Here is a 22,648-nt window from a genome sequence, read left to right as displayed (position 1 = left end):
TTTTTCTGGCATTTTAGTGTATTTGGGGAGAAAGAGAAGACTTATTTGAACAGTCTTCAACTATAAGAATTTACTTCCACCACTTATGCCATATTCTTCTTGAAAGGAGATTTAATGGATAAAATTTACACATTTTTAGAACTGTATTTATTATACTACAATAACTATCAGTCCATACCTGAAATACAAAGTGCTTTTATATCTAAAAGTGAGATGTGCTTTGATCTAGAACTCTCACATATTTTGAGTATTATATTGCTTATGAAATTTTGTGTTAATATAATTCTAACTTTCCTCTGTAGTGAGCACATCTAAGAAGCAATGATCAGAATCCACAGGTAATGAGTTCTTTCACTATCATCTGCAATAAAAATATAATTTCAACATTTTATGGTATATCAGTTTTTTTTCAAGGCTAATTGTTCTAATGAGTTAAACTATAAAGACATTTGTTGTATGGGTTGGATGACAATATTATTCTCCAGAATCAGTCAATTTTTAGTCTATGTAATTCTCCTAAGCAAAAAAAAAAAAAAAAAAAAAGTTATATTCCCATCCTAGGAATAGTCAGCAAGGCAAAACAAATTGTTTTATGTTGTGTACCATATTTGTGACCTTTACTTAATTCAGTACATTCAGCATGCATTCAAGGTGCTGATTTCATATTTTACTATTGTATTTATTGGTAAATTAATAAAGTTAAACACAGAAATAAGCGTATATATCTATAGAATTTAATTCAACCCCTGTCTTTTTTTGCTGAAATGTAACATTTCCAATGTATTCACAACCATGCTGATAAAATAACCTAAATGATAAAGAGGAAGTGGGTTGTATCTTTAGAAGAAACGGAAGTTCTTCATAAACATAAAATTAGATAAAAGTTCTCAGAAATTTGTGTTGCTCAGAATTAGTAAAAATGAGGGGCTAGTCATTTTTAAGAAAGGTATTTCCTTAGAAAATCTATTGATCTTTTTCCTCTGTGAACAAAGTAGGTATTCCGTAAACTGAATAGCCGTCTAAAGAATCTAATTTCAAGGAAAATTTAGCTCAGGAGATTTGATCTTTTCCAGTTCCTTTTCCAGATCCTTTTCAGTTCCTTTTCTGGATTCAAAGAAAAGTGTTTTAGACATCTGTCCCAGTACTTTTAGGAAGGGAATATTCATTTTAGGTACCTGCTTAGGTAAATTTATTGTACCACCCTATAAAATTTTGGAAAGCCGGCGCACCTGGGTGGCTCAGTCCGTCGGGCATCTGACTTCAGCTCAGGTCATAAGCTCTCAGTTTGTGAGTTTGAGCCCACATTGGGCTCTATGCTGACAGCTCGGAGCCTGGAGCCTGCTTTGGATTCTGTGTCTCCATCTTTCTGCCCCTCCCCCACTTGCGCTCTCTCTCTCTCCCTCTCTCTCTCTCTCAAAAATAAACAAACATTAAAAATTTGGAAAAAAAAATTGGAAAGCCAATTACAACTTAAAAAATAAGACACTTTCAGTAAATTGATTCTATCAATCATTGGCTGTATTAATACTTCCTTCAGTAGTGTTTGAGAATTTCCATTGTTCTACGCCCTTGTCATATTTTTAAAAACTGGTGGTAGATTTTTAAATGTTTGTGAATCAGGAGCACCTGGGTGGCTCAGTAGGTTAAGTGTCTGACTTGGATTCAGGTCATGATCTCATGGCTCGGGAGTTCAAGTTCTACCGCGGGCTCTGTGCTGACAGCTCGGAGCCTGGAGCCTGCTTCGGATTCAGTGTCTCCGTGCTCCTCCCCTACTTGTGCTCCCTCTCCCCCCCCCCAAATAAATAAACATTAATTTTTTTAAAAAATAAACGTCTGTGAATCTAATGATGAAATCGTATCTTGTTTTTTAATTTACATTTTCTTCCTTTTTAGTGCAGACTAGCATCTTTTCACGTATTGATTTATTTTTAAATTTGAAACTTCTTTGTGCTCTGTTCTCTTTCTTTCTCTGTTTTTCTCTCTGTCTCTAGAGAGAGAATTGTCAATTTTTTTTAATTTTTTTAAGATTTATTTATTTTTTGGGGCGCCTGGGTGGCGCAGTCGGTTAAGCGTCCGACTTCAGCCAGGTCACGATCTCGCGGTCCAGGAGTTCGAGCCCCGCGTCGGGCTCTGGGCTGATGGCTCAGAGCCTGGAGCCTGTTTCCGATTCTGTGTCTCCCTCTCTCTCTGCCCCTCCCCCGTTCATGCTCTGTCTCTCTCTGTCCCAAAAATAAATAAACGTTGAAAAAAAAATTAAAAAAAAAAAGATTTATTTATTTTTTGAGAGACATAGAGAGACAGAGCACAAGTTGGGGAGGGGCAGAGAGAGAGAAGGAGACAGAATCTGAAGCAGGCTCCAGGCTCTGAGCTGTCAGCACAGAGCCCGACGCGGGGCTCGAACTCACAAATCGTGATATCATGACCCGAGCCACAGTTGGACGCTCAACCGACTGAGCCACCCAGGTGCCCCAGAGAATTGTCAATTTATATATACATAGAACATATGTGAATGACTTTAATTTGTGTGTTATATAAAAATTTCAGGTACTTTCCCCACTATTTCATACATTTTTAATACTGTTTAACATGTTTTGGGTTATACAGATTTTTTTTTTAATTTTATTTTTATTTATTTTGGGAGACAGAGTGTGTGAGAGTGGGGAAGGGGCAGAGAGAGAGAGTCCCAAGCAGGCTCCATGCTCAGTGGGGAAACTGATGAGGGACTCGAACTCAGGCACTGTGAAGTCATGACCTGAGCTGAAATCAAGAGTCAGATGTTTAACCAACTGAGCTACCCAGGTGCCCCTGTTATACAGATGTTTTATCTTTTAACTTTAATATAGTGACATTTCTGTCTCTATTCTTTGTAGATTGTACTTTTTTTGTGTGTTTTATGGAGGAAGCCCTTTCTTAACCCAAAATTTTTTCAATTAAATGAATGTGTACAGTTTGCTTCTCAAAGCAATATTCTTACTTTTTTTTTCTGCTTCATCTGTTAATGTTTGACAAATGTATACTAAAATATCTTAAATGATAGTGGATTTTTAAATTTCTCCTTATAATTTTTTATGTCATATATTTCAAGACTATGTTGCAAAGTGTGTAAAATTCTTATTTCTATTTTTGATAGATTATTTTCTTATTCCTCTTTTACCTCTTATGCTTACCTCAATTTCAATATTATCTGAAATCATCTTATTAGTATGGCCTGACTTATCTTTTCTATTTTTTTAATTTTTGTATTAAAATTTTAAGTTTCACATATTTTTAGATTGAAAAATATTTATATGACAATCTTTGCATTTTGTACAGATAAATTAATTTTTCTATATTTATTGGAATTTCTATTCTATATTTTGGAATTGCTATTCTATCTTTCTGAGTAATCTGTTCATCATTTTTCTATCCTTTCCTGCCTTGTGTTCAGTGTATTTCCTTTTTTCTTCTATGCTAATTTGGTAGTTAAATTTTGGTCTATATTGTTCTGTTATAAACTTTGTAATAAACTCTGTATTTATAAGTTGCACAAAGATATTAACATAATTGCCCAATGTATACCAACCCCCTTTCTTCTTCCCATCTTGTTAAGGTTTTGGGCATATAATTTGAGTATTACCATTATCCCATAATACAAAAGAGGTTTCCATTTGACAGATAAATAATTTCACAAATATTATTACTCAGTAGTCCCCCTTATCAGCAGCTTCACTTGTTGCTGTTTCAGTTACCTGTGGTAAACCGTGGTCCAGACGGAGATGATCCTCTTTGTCAGATGGTCAATAGTAGCTTAACACCATGTCACAATGCCTGCATCATTCACTTTGCTTCATCTCATCATGTAGGCATGTTGTCACCTCCCATCATCACAAGAAGAAGGGTGAGTACAGTATAAGGTACTTTGACAGAACATTCACATACTTTTATTAAACTGTATTGTTAGAATGGTTCTATTTGATCATTAGCTATTGTTGTTAATCTCTTACTGTACCTAATTTATAAATTAAATTTGATCAGATTTATGTATAGGAACAAAAAAAACATATGTACAGTGTTGGGTACTATCTGCAGTTTCAGGTCTGGGAATATATCCCCCGTGGATAAAAGGGGAGCACTACTGTACTAATTTTCAAGTTCTTTTTGAAAATTTTATTTAAAATATTTATTTATTTATTTATTTATTCATTTATTCATTTATTTATTTATCATGATACATGTCATCACCCTAAAAAGTAGCTCCATAGCCATTAACATAGATTGTTCATTCTCTGTACCTTCAGTCCACGACAAAAACGAATCCACTTTCTGTTTCTATGAACTTGACTATTTGGGATATTTCATGTAAATTAAATCACATAGTAAGTGACCTTTTTATCTGTTTTTTTTTTTTTCACTTAAGGTAATATTCTCAAGGTTTTTACATGTTGCAACATGTATCAGTACTTCATTCACTTTTATGGCTATGTAATAGTCCATCGTATAGATATACCACACTTCATTTATCCCATTTAAGTTATTTACATTTAATTATCCAATTTAAATTACTTAAATCACTTAAATTTTTTGGCTCTTATGAATACTATTGCCATGAACATTTGTATGTGAAGGCTTTAGGTGAACATATGATTTCAATTCCCTGGGTATATGTACACATGGAAATGAAATTCCTGGGTCATAAAGTCATTCTGTGTTTTACTTTTTCAGGACTCACCAAACTGATTTCCCAGGGAATATATATCCCCTCTAGGAATAATATACATCCTTACCAACCATTGTCATTGCCATTTTCTTTATTATAGACATCCTAGTGGCTATGAAGTAATATTACAAATTAGTTTCAATTTGCATTTCTCTGAAAATCAATGTAATTGAATATCTTTTTATGTACTTATTGGCTCTTTGCAGATAATGTTTGGAATAATATTTATTCATACTTGCCAATTTTTAAATTAGTTATTTTCTTTTATTTTTGATTCGTAAGAATTCCTCATATATTCTGGGTGGTTGTCCCCTATCGGATATATGGTTTTCAGATATTTATCTTTAACTCTCATGGTAATCTCCTTTGAAGTACGAGTTTTTAAATATTTTAAATGAACTCCAGTCTTTCTATTTTTTTCTTTTGTTCTTGCTTCTGGTATTTATATCATAGCTAAGAAACCATTGTCTAATCCAAAGTCGTGAATAATTTTGCCTGTGTCTTAAGATTTTTTGTGTAGTTTTGTTTCTTATATTAAACCTTTCCAGTCATTGTGAGTTACTATTTTTGAGTATGGTATAAGGTAGGGGACCAGTCTTAGTTTTTTTGCAGGGATATCTTATCTAGTTGTTCTTGGACAATTTGTTGAAAAGACTCCTCTTTCTTTATTAAATTATCTTAGCACTCTTGTAAAAATTGACGATGAATGTAAAGATTTATTTCTGGATTCTCAATTCTAATCCAATGATTTATAAATCTACCCTTACTCTATGCTGGTACCAATGTCTTGATTGAGTACTATCTTCATTACCGAAATGAGTTCTCCAAAAGTATTCTTTTTGTACAAGATCGTTTAGGCTTTGCTGGGTTCCTTGCATTCCCATGTAAATTTTAGGATCAGTCTGTCAATTTCTACAACAAAACCAGTTGGTATTTTGATAAGGATTATGCTGACTTTATAGATCAATTTGGGGGACTATTATAATTTTATCAATATTAAGTCCTCCAAGCCATGAGCATGGGATATCTTTGGATTTATTTAGGCCTTCTTTAATACCTTTCAATGATACTTTGCATTTTTCAGTATACGAGTCTTATACTTCTTTTGTGAAATTTGTTCTTAGGTATTTTATTCTTTTGGATGCAATTTTATACAGAAAAATTTTATTAATTTCAATTTTAGATTATTTCTAGTGTGTAGAAATGCAACTCATTTTGTGTATTGGTCCTGTACTATCAATGCATAACAATCTAAGTGGATAATTTCTACATTCAATGCTATACATCAAAGCCTCAAGAATAAAAGCTTTCTCCAAGTGGAGCCAAACCTAAATGATCATACTCAATGCTCCTAATTTTAGAGTAAGGAGTATGATTAGGTAAAGAAAACCATATAATGCCAGAAAGAGCATGTTATTCTTTGTAAGCATCATTTTTAAAAGCAGAATTATCGGTTCAAATCCTCTGAGAATGTCTATAGAACAGCCGGATAGCTGTTTCTTTGCCTGGGCCAACATATTTTTCCCACAATGAGGAGCCCGCATGTTCAGCCAATGAAATAAACTGTCTGGCTGAACATCCTCAGGTGCTTTAAAATTCAGAAAATAATGCTAATCACTTCCATTGCAGTGTTGATATTAAAGGCCCTATTCATGCCAAAAACAAAAACGACAACAACAAAAAAACGGAATGCAGCTGTTCTGTGCTTTCCTTTAGAATCTGTGTGTGGAAGTCATAATGAGATATATGCCTGTATTTTATATCATTTGTACTTAAGAGGTTTAAAGAAGGCGTGCATAACGACATAGTAAGAACTTGAGGAATACACCTCTTTTGGTTCAGAGAGGGGGTAACATGGAGGTGGGGCTATGATGTGATCAAAAGTGGAGGGTTTCTATTTTTAGAAGAATGTTGAATGCATCGAGCTTACCTTGAAATTGTAATTGATTGATGCTGTTAAATGCATCCTTGTAGAAATTTCAGAAATACTCTTAACAGTCATACGTACCTGGTGCAGCAAAGAGTTTCTAGATATGTATTGCATTTTTTAAATTTAAATTCTCAACTTTATATTCTCATTGATCCACTGTAATTGTAGTAAAAATACATTCTGTGTGGAGAGATTCCTTTAAAATGTCCTTAACCTTTCAAAAAATTATTCCTTGATCACACCTTCTAATTTGTACGCTTCCTTGGTTACTGTTTGTATTCATTTTAAAGCTCCAGCTCAAATTACAACTGTCACGCATTTAATATGTGTAAACACTGGTTTCTTTGGTGTTTGAATAAAAGAGCAGGATTTTCCGGAAACGTAACTATCTGTGAAAAACCAAATTTCTATTTCTTCAGTCAAGAATTATTTCTTTAAATTTCTTTCGAGGGGTGCCTGGCACGCTTAGTGGGTAGAGCATGTGATTCTTGATTTGGGGGTTGTGAGTTCAAGCACCATGTTGGGAGTAGAGATTACTTAACAATTTTTTTTTCTTCTGAAAAGCACAAGCCACATTTTAATTTGGTTCTGCTAGAACAAAGACTCAATTACAATAATAATGAATGGAAATTCTTTACTATTTACTATATTTCTTGCTTTTTACATACCCTTTGCCCTATGAGGTGATGGGGAACACAAATAGTTGCCCAAGTTCACTTGACTTTTAAGTGTAAGTGTCCAAGCCTTTTCTTCATCTTAAATGGATAAAAGTCAATTCTATGAAAAAAGGGTCTGACAAAAGTGGCCAAAGATTTTCTTATGAATTAGAGAGGGAGTAGAACACAAATTGCATTTCATCTTTCCTTCAACCAACCCCCCTGTACATGAATCTCCAACACTATTCTCTCCTGGCCCGCTGTCTCCCCATTCACCCACCCTGCTCACCCCCACATCCCCCAGTCCCACATACATATACCCTTTCCTCGCTGTGTGATGAAAATAGCCAAGAAAACTGCATAGTGCATTTTTTAACTTACTGGTCTTCAATATTCTGGCACATGGAGCCCATCATTTACTTTAACACCCAAACACAAGGCTGAAGCTTCCATGGCACACAGCAGAGGGAGAGCATCATATTTCTAAATACTTTGAGGTTGACTTCTGTCTTACCTTTTCCTCTCCATTCCTATCCCTCATTGGATGCTGAACCTCCCTTGCTACCTCACCTCCCTGCAGCCATTATCTTGACTCTACCCATATTGTCTCAAGGGTGGATACTTGCATTTCTCCTCCTTCCCTAAAGGGCCACTGACACAAAGTTGTTTGGATGAGAGATTTTCACTACAGGTTTGAAAATAGCTGCGGCTTATTCTAGAACAGAAGAGCACACATTTTCCAACTGAAGCTCTGACATTGCTTTTTCCCAGCAACTCATGTCACAAGTAAACTCCTATTAAACACTTCGGGTCCAATCTCCCATGTGCAACTGAGGCTTGCTTGCCTACTTTGGTATTTTTCTCACCATCGAACATCAGGAAAAGTCTCCAATTCCTGCTATATTATATTTCCTTCACTGAAGTAGTTACTCATCTGACCTAACCATGGGCTTCTCCAAACAGTTTGAACTAAAAATGCCATCAAGAGTTTCTGCAGATGGCGGTTGTCTGTACCAGTTCTCCACAGGCCTAGTGACACAAACTGGAAGTCCCTTAAGATCAGATTTTTGCTTTACACTGACTGCTCTGGTAAAATTCTTAGACGGAGATGAGAATCCACATATGTATGCATTCTTTCAAATCAATAAGTCAGCGGAGAGCACTTTTTCTACCTGTCTACAGCAGGTCTTGACAGTTTTGGTTGTCTATCTTCAGATTTCATGGCTTTTTTTCCAACAGGCTGACCCTGGGAAAATTTTGTCTTAGATCGCTTACCCAAATCATGACTTCCTACCTTGTGAGTAACATAAATTTGATTTTGTTAACCATATAATACCTCCAAATACATGTATGTGGAGAACTCTTATTTATTTTGCTACAGACTATGTGTGGTTTATGTTCAGATTTGCAGAAGCCTTATGATACTCTTGATGTCTCCAGAGTCTGAGGTGCATAGATGGGAAAATTGAACACAATTCTGTGCAACCCTCTGGTTTCCCTTCCTTACCTGATTATGCTGTGTACTGACAGATCCTTTGTTCAGTGAACATAAACCAATGGGGTGGACCCTGTAGGAGAGGAAGAACTCCTTTCTTCTACCTATCTTGGGTTCTCCAGTGCCCTGTAAATGACAGTGACCAAGACAGATTAATAAGAGAGTAACAAACAGATCTATATCTCATTTATTCATGGTAATACTCAGAGATGAGTAACTCAAAGGTGTGGTTAGGTTGGGGTTTTGTAACTTAGGTTAACAAAAAAAAAAAAAGAAAGAAAGAAAAGAAAGGAAAAATGAGTTCTGGGCTGGGAAGTCAAGTTACAGGAAGATAAACAGGAAAAGTTAGGGTAAAGAAGGATTGCTTAGTAAGGTTTTCATTGCAACCTTCTTCTGGTAAGGAGGTCTAAGACCTATCTACAAATGGAAACTTCCTATATGAATGTAAATTTACTTTACAAAAGGGACATTTGTGCCCTGTTTTTGGAGCTTTCCTCCACTCAATGGTTTTCAATTAAAAAAGAATCCAAAGGCTAAAGATGCATCTCTTGGGGCAGTGAATTATGGTTATGGGTTCCCTGCAACTCCTTAGGCCTTTTCTTTCTTTACTAGTACATAAGGAAACATGACCATTTAAACATGGGCTTTTGGGCAGAGTGCCTCAACCCAAAATTAAATTTCCAGGGACTGGGCTGATATTTTCAGGTAGTATGGGCCTTCTGGTACTTCTCAAATCATGGCAATAGGGAGGATACATACACATGTAAATCTTAGGATTGTTTATACCAACTTTGTCTTATGCAGACTGTCAGCTTCCTGGAGGTGAGTTGTCTTGTCTTTTCAACCTCTTTTATATGACACATAGCAGAGTCCCTGTGGCCAAAGATATTGAAGGAAGCTTTTGATAATGTATTTTTGCCAACTGGAAGTCTCTTGTTTTAAAAATTTGGGCACCTTATTTTTAGAGTGAATTGGCTAAGTAATAATAATTACCTCTCTGCTGACATATGGCCAAATTACTATGGTTTACTATGTATGTTATAAAGGGTAAGTAATTTCATACCAGTATGTATAAATATAGAAATTTTCCTCGAAGATGGCTAAATATATAGGGAAAATTTTTTTAAACACATGGAAAAAGTAAAGTAATACATCAACTTTATTGATTTTTTTTGTGAGATATCTTTTTTTTCATTCTCTAAGTTCTTCCTAAAGTCAATATGTGAACAATCTGAGGCTGCAATAGTCTAACACATTCTATTTTCTGCATGCATATTGCAAGAGTACTTTCAGGTTCACCCTATTTCTCCGTTGTTAGAAATACTTAACTGGACAAGCCTAAAAGGGTTAATCCAGTTGCTAAATCAGTATGAATCGAGATCAGTGATTACATTATACACAGAACGATGTTGTCCCATTTGCAGAAATAAGAAAGAACTGAGCGTTGAAACCTCACAAGCAATTGAGTGATGCCTTTAGGAATGCATCTCAGGTATATAAAAATTTTATAGACGTTGTCATTAAAACCTCTCATTCAGCAATTAAAACAATTTGCTTCATAGAAATGGACTTGGCTTTGTTGTTTTATGCTGTTCTGAACATCTTAAAACTTCCTGAATGCAGTCTTTTGATCTATAAAAATGATAGAGATTTTAAGATACAGCAGAGAAAAAGTAGGGCATTTCACAAGAATTGTAATCTTCCAAATGTCTCTTTTTGTTAAAGTAACTATAAATGTTTTAGAAAACAAAATGTTTTAGAAACCTTTGTAAGGATTGCTGGGTGTCTATGTGTTCTCTGTGTCTTATCTCTGAAAGAAAAATAAAAATCAATGATTTATAAAAATAACTTGAAAAAGATTCAAGAGAAAATTGACTTAAATTTAGCATTTTCTAACTTCTCCTAAAGAGAGAAAATCAAGTCTGCATAATTTTGTATGGGAATAAATGGGACAGAAATACCAATTCAACTAATGTATTTTGATCTTAATCTTCACCAAAAAAAAAAAAAGAGTTTTACATTCTATCTCTGTCCTGGCAAATTTTCACTTTCAAACTTATCCCTCTATGAGAGATCCAAAGGGTTTATTTAAAGGGCCAGGCATATCTGATACTTTGGAAATATATACATAGCTTTCCAACATAATGAAAAGAAGTATTCAAATATTTAAATAAACATTTGGAAATGATAAAGTATTAGTATTTCTTTAATGTTAATAATCAAATTTCAGTGACTCAGCTTATAAAAGCCTTGTAATGTGCCATGTGTAACTTACTATATATATCATAGACCTAGAAGGACATGATTCTTTTGTATCTCCTGACAAATAATGAGTCATTTAAAAAAAATTAATGTTTTTTGTATTTATTTTTGAAAGCGAGACACAGAGCATGAGTGGGGGAGGGGTAGAGAAAGAGAGAGACACCAAATCTGAAGCAGGCTCCAGGTTCTGAGCTGTCAGCACAGAGCCCAACACAGGGCTCGAATCCGTGAACCGTGAGATCATGACCCGAGCCAAAGTTGGACACTTAACTGACTGAGCCACCCAGGTGCTCTTAAAACATGAGTCATTAATGTCTGTGACCCTTTGTGGGTAGTAATAAATTTTTATTTTTAAAATTAAAAAAATTATTTAAAATATTTATTTATTTTGAGTGAGAGAGAGAGAGAGAGAACACGAGCAGGGGAGGGGCAGAGAGAGAATTCTAAGCAGGCTCCACACTGACAGCACAGAGGCAGATGTGGGGCTTGAACTCACGAACCCCGAGATCATGACCTGAGCTGAAATTAAGAGTCAGACACTTAACTGACTGAGCCACCCAGGTGCCCCTATGAGTAGTAAACTTTTTAAAGATGACATTACTTGGCAAATATAAAGCAGACATATTATGAACCATTTCTTCTATAGAATCATAAAATATTGGAAAGCCAAAAAAAATTCATGGAAAAGATAGACTTATCTTTAACAACGGTGATTTCACAGGACAGTGAAGACATAAGTAGATCTGAGGCAGAGAAAGGGGAGAGGCAGAAGCCCAGGAGGAAGAGAGAGAAAGGAATAGCGAGTTTCCGTGTCTTCTATGGACAGTTAATGAGTGCCTACCCCAGGCTGGCCATCACACTGGATGCTGGCATCAACCATAAATAAGGCATGCTCCCTGTCCTCAAAGAGCTTAGAGGCCAGAGTGAAGGCCAGCATGTAAACAAGTAATTACAAAGCAACGAATTAATAAATGCTATAATAAGGTTGTACACCGAATACTATGGAAGTACAAGAAAAAGACAATTGGTAATTATAATCCAGCTCAGCAAAGTCACCGGAGAGGATTCTAGCAGATATGTAAGGTTCTTTCTATTTTTGCTTCCTTCTTTTTCTCTCTTTTAAAGCTATTTCTATAGCAGGGGGGAAAAAAGGAACAAGAGAGGTGGATTTATCTTCACAGTGAGGAGTAGGATAATTCCACCAACACGTTAATAAGAAAAGAAATTTCTCTTTCTGAAACAGCTGACTTGTCCCTAGAAGAGGCATTTTTATTTACTTAGCTCATCCTGAAACAATTCTAGAAAGAAGCCGGATAATTCTTTAAAAATGAGACAAAATATTGGCAAGAAGAAATATCGACACTCATTAGAGGCGAGAAATCGGTTTTCATCCTCTTCCATGTGACAAATGGTATCCTAGCCCCTTTATGTATGTTTTCTCATTTGAACATTAGAACAGAGGCTTTCCCTAAAATTAGTCCAGGTTGGCAGAGGACTCCTCCCATAGTCTGGCAGTAGGAAAACCCAGAAGACCTCTCCTTTTTTGTAAAGGTTGGACAGGGGTACCTGAGTACCTGAGTGGCTCAGGGGGTTAAGCGTCTGACTTGGGCTCAGGTCATGATCTCACAGTTTGTTGGCTCAAGGGTTCAAGTCCCACATCCGGCTCCGTGCTGACAGCTCAGAGCCTGGAACCTGCTTCAGATTCTGTGTCTCCTTCTCTTTCTCTGCCCCTCCCCTGCTTATGTTCTCTCCCTGTCTCTCTTTCTCTCAGGAATAAATAAACATTAAAAAAAAAAAAGAAAAGAAAAGGTTGTACAGGTGATGGAGAGGAGTGGAAATGTGAATGCCACATGAGTGCGATGACATCAGCTCTTGGGTGGGCAAACATCAGTCTCTTCACCAAGAATGCTCAAGTGTCATATTCCTGAGTTCTAAGTTACTCACATTCCACCCAAGTTTCTAATTAAGTTGTGCTTTTCATTTTAAACTCTTTTTCCTGGGGTTCCCGGATGGTTCAGTCACTTGAGCGTCCACCTCTTGATTTAGGCTCAGCTTATGATTCCAGGGTGGTGGGATGGAGAGCCACGTTGGGTTCTATGCTCTGCTTGAGATTCTTTCTCTCTCTCCCTCTGCCCCTCCCCAACTTGTGTGTGTGTGTGTGCACACAGGCGTGCTCTTTCTCTCTGTCTCAAAAAAAAAAAAAAATCAAGGCACCTGGGTGGCTCAGTCAGTTAAGCAACCAACTCTTGGTTTCAGCTCAAGTCATGATCTCACAATTCATGAGTTCGAGCACCTCATTGTGCACAATGCTGACATTGTGGAGCCTGCTTGGGATTTTCTCTCCCTCTCTGTGCCTCTCCCCTACTTGTGCTCTCTCTCTCTCTCAAAATCAATCAATAAATAAAATTAAAGTAAATAAACAAACAAAACAAACAAACAAACAAACAGTTTCTTCTTTGGAGAGAAGCTGGATGCAATCCTTGCAGGAAAGTTATTTGAAAGTTTGTCCTTTCTATTGTTCATCATCTACCTTGGGCTGATTGGATCCAAACACCACGCCCCAAATACTCACAGGCAAAGATGTGTACTTCCCATTGTTAACGTGTGCATTTCTTCCATTGTTGCTTAGGTTAAAATTGATCACTTGTTTAAAATAATATGTGCCAGATCTTTCCATGTTAATGATACATTTTTCCTTTAGTAATAAATAAGTAATCTATGGAGGGTTACATGGAGATAGTGTGAATATCCTGTTTCCAACCATCTTTCACCCTGTGGTCTTAGCATTTGTCAATAACCCTTTCCTAAACCATTTATACTGCATGCTGCAAACTGGTGCTCCTTTAATCCTATCATTCCTTCTGCATTTATTATCTGACCTTCTTCAGTATAGAAAAGATTTATCCTCTGTCTCACCACTCATATACACATCCTATGAATAGCACTATGAACTCATGGATTCATTTTTATTCAATATGTTCCAATCTCATCACTATCATTATTTTGTGCTTGTATTGTTCCAAATTTGGCCAGTGGGAGTTCTAGCAAGCCATCTCCTGAATGTCTTTTGACACTCTCCATTAATCTTTGACTACTTCCTATTCTATTTCACTTTGCATTTTTTCTGCCCAGCCCTGGGATCAGCCATTTCTCTAAGAAAATTTAGACCCTTTATATGGGGAATTTGGTAATTGATTTTCTAATGTTAAACCATCTTTGCACTCTTGGAATAAATCTTAAGGCATTATTTTTCAATCTACTCTTTGTTCCTATTTTGCATAGAATTTTTAACATAAATATTAATGAGTAACTTTGGTGTATGGTTATCCCTTTTATGATGTATTTATCGGGTTTTAAGATTAATGTTATCTTGCTTCATATAAAAATGTTAAAGCGTCCCTTCTTTTTCCTATCATCTGGAACAATTTAAATATTATTGGGTTACCTGTTCAGTGAGAGATTATTAACATTTCCCTGGAATTCTACAATTAATAAAAGTGGTAAAACCACCTAGGCTAGTTTTGTTTTTGTTTTTGTTTTTGTTTTTTTTTCATTAAGGAAGGGTGTTTGGCCATTTCTTTGATAATTGTTGTTATTTCTTCTATGAACATTGGTCCATTTCATTATTTTGTCTTTACTGAGATGACTTTTAGTAAAACTTACTTTTCCTACAAAATTATCTATTCCTTCTGGGTTCTACAAATTTATTTGCATAATATCGTCCCAAGAAGACTGCTATGAAATTTTTAGTAGCTCTGTTTCAATGGTTATTTCTTATTCCCATGTGTTGTGTTGATTACTGTAGCTATTGGTTTGGTTATTTTGTGATTTTTGTAAAGGAAATGATATTTTAACTTATATAACAATAAAACTGCTAGTTAGTACCCTCTAAAACGATTTTATACCTAGTGGGTTGCAATTTGCAGTTGAAAAGGAACTCCTCCAAGATCTCTTCATTAGTCTTCAAAGCTAGAAAGTTAGCATATGCTTGAAACATTTTTAAAAGCTAAGACTTTTGGAGAATGTACTCACGAGGTGCAAAATTGCAGGCTGTTTTATGCCAATTATTTTTGGGGATCCAAGGGTGGGATCTAATGCTATTGTGTGTGTATGTGTATGTGTATGTGTGTGTGTGTGTCCTTAATGCAGTTCAATTCTTGACCCTGAATACACTTTAATTAGTGTGGAATTATACTTAATTAATCTATATCTTTGCCTTCAAACCTGACTTATTTCAAACCAGTGAGAATCTTAGTCTTAAATATTTCCAAAGGAAAGAGATTTTATTTTATTATCATTTTAAAAGCATAGATGATTTATTGATATTTGGCCTTGTGCCCATCCCCAATTTGGTAACAGGTATATGTTTAACTCTTCTTGTTCCTGTTAAATATTCAACAACTACAACCTGGAATATTGGGGCGGGGGGAGGACAAAGGAAATGTGGATCTACTTCTCCATGCAGTAACTATGGTTTTCACTTATACCCCTCACTTGGCCATTGTTCGCTAAACCAATACACCCTCTTCAAAAAGATTCTCAGCTGAAGTTCAGATATCAATAGAGCAAAATGTCTAAAAGGTCACTTTTAATAATGATAAAAATGAAGTTAAATATACTTTAGAGCTTTTATAATCTTGGCAGTCAAGGCAAACTACAGGGAACATGTAGTCAGTTGACATTTGTTCAACCGATATCCGGTCAGAGACCAAGTATTTAATGAATCTCAGTGGTGGTCTTCGTAAAGTGCAAGGCTAAGTTCTAGAGACAGCCAGAAAAAGAGAAAAAGAAGCCTGGGTGAGCAGCATTGATTACCCATTAATAATTTTTTGACTATCCAGAACCATATAGCAGCCTCAGCGGGGCTCCAGTGGTAAGCATCTTCTCATTGTTTCTCACTAAGTCTTAGGTTTATGTCTTATAAGTCAGTCTTTTGCTACACGAACATATCTCTCAGTGTTTTTATTTCTATCTTCTTTCTTGTCTGTGTGTGTGTGTGTGTGTGTGTGTGTGTGGTGGGGTGGGTGGGTGGGTGGGACTGTGTACCTCTTACCTTCCTTGCAGATAATAGAAATTATGTCACGAGCGGGAAATTAAATGCATGACTAAATGTTAAATTTCTTTGCCTCTTCCATTTTAAAAACTATTACTTAGCATTAAGAAGTCTCCTAAAGTGAATGAATCTGATTTAATTTGGAAAAGGTTAAGCCCTGTGAAATTAAGTGGGTTTTTATCGCCTTATATTCTCAGCCTTTTTTCATTCTGCCATGGCCTTAATATATATTTGTGCTACGGCATTACCTTGGGTGAAACTATAGCAAAATATAAAAAAAAGGAATGTTTTTATTTCATTTTCTTCTGCTTTTCCACTTACAGTATAATCTGCCACACTGTTATTAAAATTATGTAACAATTAGAGCTAGAATATTCCTTTAACTCTAATGTACTTCTCAATTTTCGGTACACAATAACTTACCCAATGTACAGCACAGCATTTTTTTTATTCAAAGTAAATGATATTCTTAGAAATAATAACCTTATTTAACAGCTAGGTTTCATTTCATAAGTTTTAATGAAAATATCAAAATATGATGAATTCCTCTATAATAAAAAATAGAAATATTTTCCTTTTTATATACTCACATTTACTTCAGATTGATTTTTGTAATTATATAATTTTAAATAGCTATCAATTTTTTCTTTGGAAAAAGTGGTTTTTTTTCACTTTTACTCCTATCACAAAATTCATAGGAAAATACAACAATTGTTATTTTTTAGACAATCGGCAATTTTTTCTACTTGTGTTTTAATAGGTAAGATAAAGCATCAATTCAGATATAATTAGTGTAAACGGAAAATAAATTTTGCAAAAATGGCATGTTTCTTTTTCAATTTACATGAATGAGATCTGAAACAAAAAGAAGGAAGCTTTAAGAAAAATACCCACGGACCTCTGCAAGGTAAAATTCTCCCTTAGTTCTCCCAAATGCAGTTAATTTTCATGGAAGGACATGTGAAGTGCTATATCTAGCTAATACTATTCATAAAAGAATCACAAATGATATTTAGCTTTTCCAATAGATTCAAATAGATCATATATACATATACACACACACATATATACACACACATATGTATACATACATGTAGGTGCATATGTGTATGTGCATATATACGTGAATGATGCCAGTCAGACATAGAGGAAATAACAATTCAGTTATGGAATGGAAACATGCTACCTGAGTCATTATACATATACTTCCTACCACCGTTTCATAGAACTACACTATATTGAAACAAAAAGCTTCTTAGGGATTGTATGGACCAACCTCCTCCATTTATAGATGAGTAATTCCAGGGCCGATGATGTTAAAGATGTGATTTGAGGGTGCTCAAGTGGGAGCCATGCACTACTGGGGCAGCAGGGGAACCAATGGAAAGCTGTTTCCTAAGGTGTAGGGGTAAATCTCTCATGTCTTAACCTTTTTAAACACAACAGTCTAAGCTGGACAAGGAGACAGTGCAAGGTTCTGTATGCCTGGTATCAGGCTGAAGCTCAAGGCTGGTACAGGGAATCCACTGTTAGGAAGTCAACCCTGTAAACTTAACAGTAGGAGAATGCAGCAGTCAGGCATCTCACAAGTCAGTCCGGGGTGATGTATACCAGGAGATTGAGGGAGAATGTGAGCTAAGGGGCATGAAATTTATCCTGAAACAATAGGAAGTTATTGAAATGTCTAAGGGAATGGTATGCTGTGATCAACTTTGTGTTTTTGTAAGATCATTGGTTGCAGCTTGGAGGAAATATTTGAGAAAACCAGATTTGTTCCAGGGAAGTTATTTCAGAGGCTATTGAGTGATCCGGGCAATAAACTCTGAGAGCTAGAACAAAGGCGGCAGCAGTGGTAAATGAAAGAATGGATTCCAGAGGTACCAGGGAGTTAGAATACATGAAAAGTGGGGACTGCTTGTAGGTAGACATGAATGAAGGGCGGTAGTTTACAGAGCCTGGGATTCCGAGTCAAGGATAACTGGATTAGGAGAGAAATGGATCTGTTGGAAATATCAAAAGAGGATTAAGATTCGGTGAAACATGTTGCAATTGAGATATAGAGGGGCTACAAAGTAGAAATGTTTGTTAGGCAGCTCTACAGACTTTTATGGAAAAGATAGAACTTTGAGATCCTTTGATCTGGAAATAGCGGTGAAAGTCATGCGTGTAGGTGTGGTCATTCACAAATCATGTAGAAGCAATGAGAATTAGGGCAGGGAGGATGGAACACTAAGATTTCAAGAGGAGTATATTTAAAAAAGGGATATATAATATCCTAGAAATCCAAAGGTAAAGGAGTTCTCTTCAGAAATGGTTATTAATGTAGTAAAGGGCCCAGGAGTATAAGTTCTGATGAGAGTGTTTGATTTGGGCAATATGGCGGTTGATAGTAATATTAGTGAGAGTAGTTTCATTGAGTTAGTGGGGCTAACTGCTTGAGAACTGTGGGTCAAGGGATGAATGGGCATTGTGGGAGTATTAACAATAAGTATACACTCAGTACAGCATCTGGAGAGAAATAGGAGATCAACAGAGATTTATTTTACAACCATTAATGTTTAACTAAACTTTCTATTTGAGAAAATTGTACACTTATGTGCAATTGCAAGAAATAAACCAGAGATACCCTGTGTACTCTTAACCCACTTCCTCTTATGGAAACCTATCGCAGACCTATTGTAGTAGTGTAGTAGGTACTGTAACTACTACAACCGGGATTCTGACATAGTGAAGATATAAAAATTCTGTCACAAGGATGGCTCATATTGCCTTTAATAGGCACACCCAATGTCCACACTCCCACCCCTGGCAATTACTAGTCTGTTATCCATTTCGTATAATTTTGTTATTTCAAAAATGTAATATCAATAGTATCCTACAGTTTGGTATCTTTGGGGATGGGCTTTTCTTCACTCAGCATACTCTCCGGAGATGCATCAAAGTTGTTAGGTATGTAAATAAGAAAATAATTCATTGGTTTCCATTGCTGATTAGTATTCCTTGATCCGACTGTACCACAGTTTGTATAGCCATTCATCCATTGAAGGACATCTGAGAGTTTTCCAGTATTTGGCCGTTACAAATTAAGATGCCAGAAACATTTATGTGGAGGTGTTTATGTGAATTTAACTTTTCATGTTTTCTGGGATAAATGCCCCAGAGTAAAATTGCTGGATCACAAGATAGTTGCATGTTTAGTTTTACAAGAGACCAGTAAACGTTTTCCAGAGTGGCTGTACCATTTTATATTTCCACTGGTAATAGATGAGTGATCCAGTTTCTCAGCATCCTTGCCAGCATTTGGTGTTGTTGTTATTCCTTATTTTAACCATTCAGATATGTGTATAATGATATATTGTGGTCTTAATTTGCATTTCTTTAACGGTAAATGAAGTGAAGCAATTTGTGTGTTTATTTGACACCTGAATGTCCTCTTTCGTAAATGTCTGTTCATGACTTTTGCCCATTTTGTAACTGTATTATTGTTACTATTTTTACTATTGAGCTTTGAAAGTTGCTTGTATGTTCTAGATACTAGCTCTTTGTGGTATATATGGTTTATGGTTTGCAATTAGTTTGTTCCATTCTGTGCCTTGTTGTTTTTTTGTTTTTGTTTTTTGTTTTATCCTATTTTTAAAAACAAAAGTTTTAAATTTTGATGAAATTGAACTTGTGAAATATCGTTTTATGAATCATGCTTTTGGTATGAGTCTAAGAACTCTTTGCTTAGACTAGATCACAAAGATTTTCTATTTTTAAAAACTATTTTATGGTTTTGCATTTTACATTTAAGTCCTTGATGCCTTTAGAGTTAATTTTCGTAAACGTTGTGAGGTGTATGTTAATGTTCACTTTTTTGTTTTGTTTTGTTTTATTTTGTTTTTGCCTATATCTAATTGCTCTAGCATCCTTTGTTGAAAAGTCTATTTTTCCTCCACTCTAACGTTTGCGTACTTCTATCAAAAATCAGTTGGAGGTATTTGAGTAAGTCTGTTTCTGGGTTCTCTATCTGGTATCATTGGTCTATGTGTCTATTTCTAGGTCAATATGAAATTGTTCTATTATTGCTATACACTGAGTCTTAATATTGGCTAGAATGATCTCTCCACTTTGCTTCCAAGATTATTTTATTTGTTCTAGGGCTTCTACCTTTCCATGTCAATTTTAAAATAAACTTTTCCATGTCTACCAAAAACCTTACTGAGATTTTGAAGAAAATTGCATTAAACCCACAGGTAAATTTGGGGAGAAAATTAACATCTTTACTACTGAACCTTCTAATCCTGACCATAGTATATCCGTCCGTTAATTCAGGTTTTCGTTTTGTTTTGTTTGTTTTTGTTTTTGCATCTGTAGTTCGTAATTTTCAACATAAATATCCTATACATTTTTTGTTAGGTTTATATCTATTTCATTTTCTTTGGAATGGTATCGATGTGAAATTTCGGTTTGCACATGCTCATTGTCAGGGTGCGGAAATGCATTTGATTTTTGTGTATTGTTCTTAGATCCTACAACCATGCTGAGTCAGTTACCATTTCTAAGAGGGTTTTTTTGCGGGGAGGTGGTAGATTCTTTGAGAAGGAAGATCATCTTCTGAAAGCGAGGGATTAAGGAAAGGATAGTTTTGTGAAGAGAAGTATAAGCTTGAAAAACCACAGGATCAGAGGAAAGCTGGCCAATAAAGGACTTGTAAAAAGATTTCCTAGTACTACGGAAGCTGAAGTCGGAGACCTCTGTCAACATGGCGCCGTGGTGTATCTCTGTCAGTCCAGATACAAGAGTGAATAGTGACAATGTTTGGATGGATCCAATGCCGAGGTGTTATGGGGGATAGGTGTGACAAAAGGAAGTGGAGAAAATAAACATTGATGGCAGCTTGGGGAGATGTTTTCTAAGTCACTATCTATTTAATGACAACTACTGTGAGTTTAACCTATTATCATTGTAGCATGGTATTATCTTTCTTACTGACATAAAGACTTGCTCAAGAAAGCTCACTTGGGACAGATGTGGGAAAGTTTAAAAATTTTAAATGACAGCCGATTGCCTATTCTCTCCAAATTATTTCTTTATTTTTTGCGTTGCTTTATCTCTTGTTTAGAATGAAATTATGAGAAATAGGAATCATTCTCTATTTATATATTCGAAATAGATGTAGATTGACTGCTTAAATATACAGAAATGGTTTGAAGTAGTACTATCTTTAAAGAAAAGTATAATTTTGTGAAGAAGTGAAAATAAGAATTTGGATCCATTTCAGAAGAAAATAAGAGGTTACGTAGTATATTGACATTTGCAAGTAAACACAACATATGACCAAAGAGATCCTAAAATAATTTAATGGTCATGAATTACTAGCTGAATTAGTAAGAATGTGTTTTTCTGGAGGCAGAACACTAGAGAATATGTTTTATTGTTGTATTTTTTTTTTATCAAATGAATGCTTTAAATATTTTTATATTTGAATCTCTGGTTGTTATAATTTCTCACAGAGATCTTTCTTAGTGATCTTCAATTTTTCTCTTTTATGCTTGCTGAGTGATGCCTTATCTGGCAGTAACAAAACAGCTGTCATGAATGTTCGAAAAGCACATATTGGCATATTGGGCCCTAACTTGGTAATGTAAACCCAAGCTCACGTTTCGGGGAGTTTTCTTTTAGTGAAATACGATCTGGGTAGTAGTGATTCTTTTGGTGTATTATTGTAGGTTTGTACGAGCTATTTTAAAGCCAAGGATTCCACTGTGTCCCTGATACAGCACTCTATATTTTCTTATTCTTGTGTTTTTTTCCACAGAATGGGAGCGGGGTTTTATCTGAAAGAAAAAATACAATAAAATAACTCGCTGAGGCTGGAATCCAGTGAAAACCTTGAAAAACCAAAACTGTATACCTGATCAAAGACAGATCTTGCCTTCTCAAGTATATTATCTCAATTTCTTTAAATGAATAATTTTAAAACAAGCTTTCTCCGGTACTTTGTTTTCCCCACCCCACCTCGTGTGCTATCTCAGTAAACACGCCTCTCTTTGTTTCTTTGTCTCTATTTTCATTTCAGAAAATAGCAGCCCCTTTAGTTTGCCCTGAAGTCATTGTGTTGATAAGCCTACATAAATTATGGTTAATATAAAAACCCGTATTATTGTAGGCATTAATAAAACTTAAAAATTTATTAATGTTAGGAATGAATACAGTTCCTGTAGTCATCACATTATCAATACTTACACTGCATTTAGAATTGTTATTTTCCATTTATATTTTCGCCCAGGTAATCAAATGAAGGCATTTTTAATAATCTATTTTTCAGAGCAGGCTGATTGATTATAGCAAATGTAATTTCCCATCCTACTTGAAGATCCATTTTCATATTACACAAAGCATTTGAACACTGAGTTAGTGCAGGATAGTAATAGCATGAAGATAATGTTTTTCTATAGGAGGGAATCATGCAAGCTTTTCTATTTTATGATATTCTGTAGAGGTCATATATGAGTCCTTATATCATCTACTTCCCCAACGATGCCATGAGGCCATTGCACACTACTTTCTGCCT

The sequence above is a fragment of the Lynx rufus genome, unplaced genomic scaffold (genome assembly GCF_022079265.1).
Source record: "Lynx rufus isolate CCGP_SWC_20201006 ecotype Redwood Valley unplaced genomic scaffold, mLynRuf1.p SCAF_12, whole genome shotgun sequence".
Lineage (NCBI taxonomy): Eukaryota > Metazoa > Chordata > Mammalia > Carnivora > Felidae > Lynx > Lynx rufus.
This window is presented reverse-complemented; position numbering follows the sequence as displayed.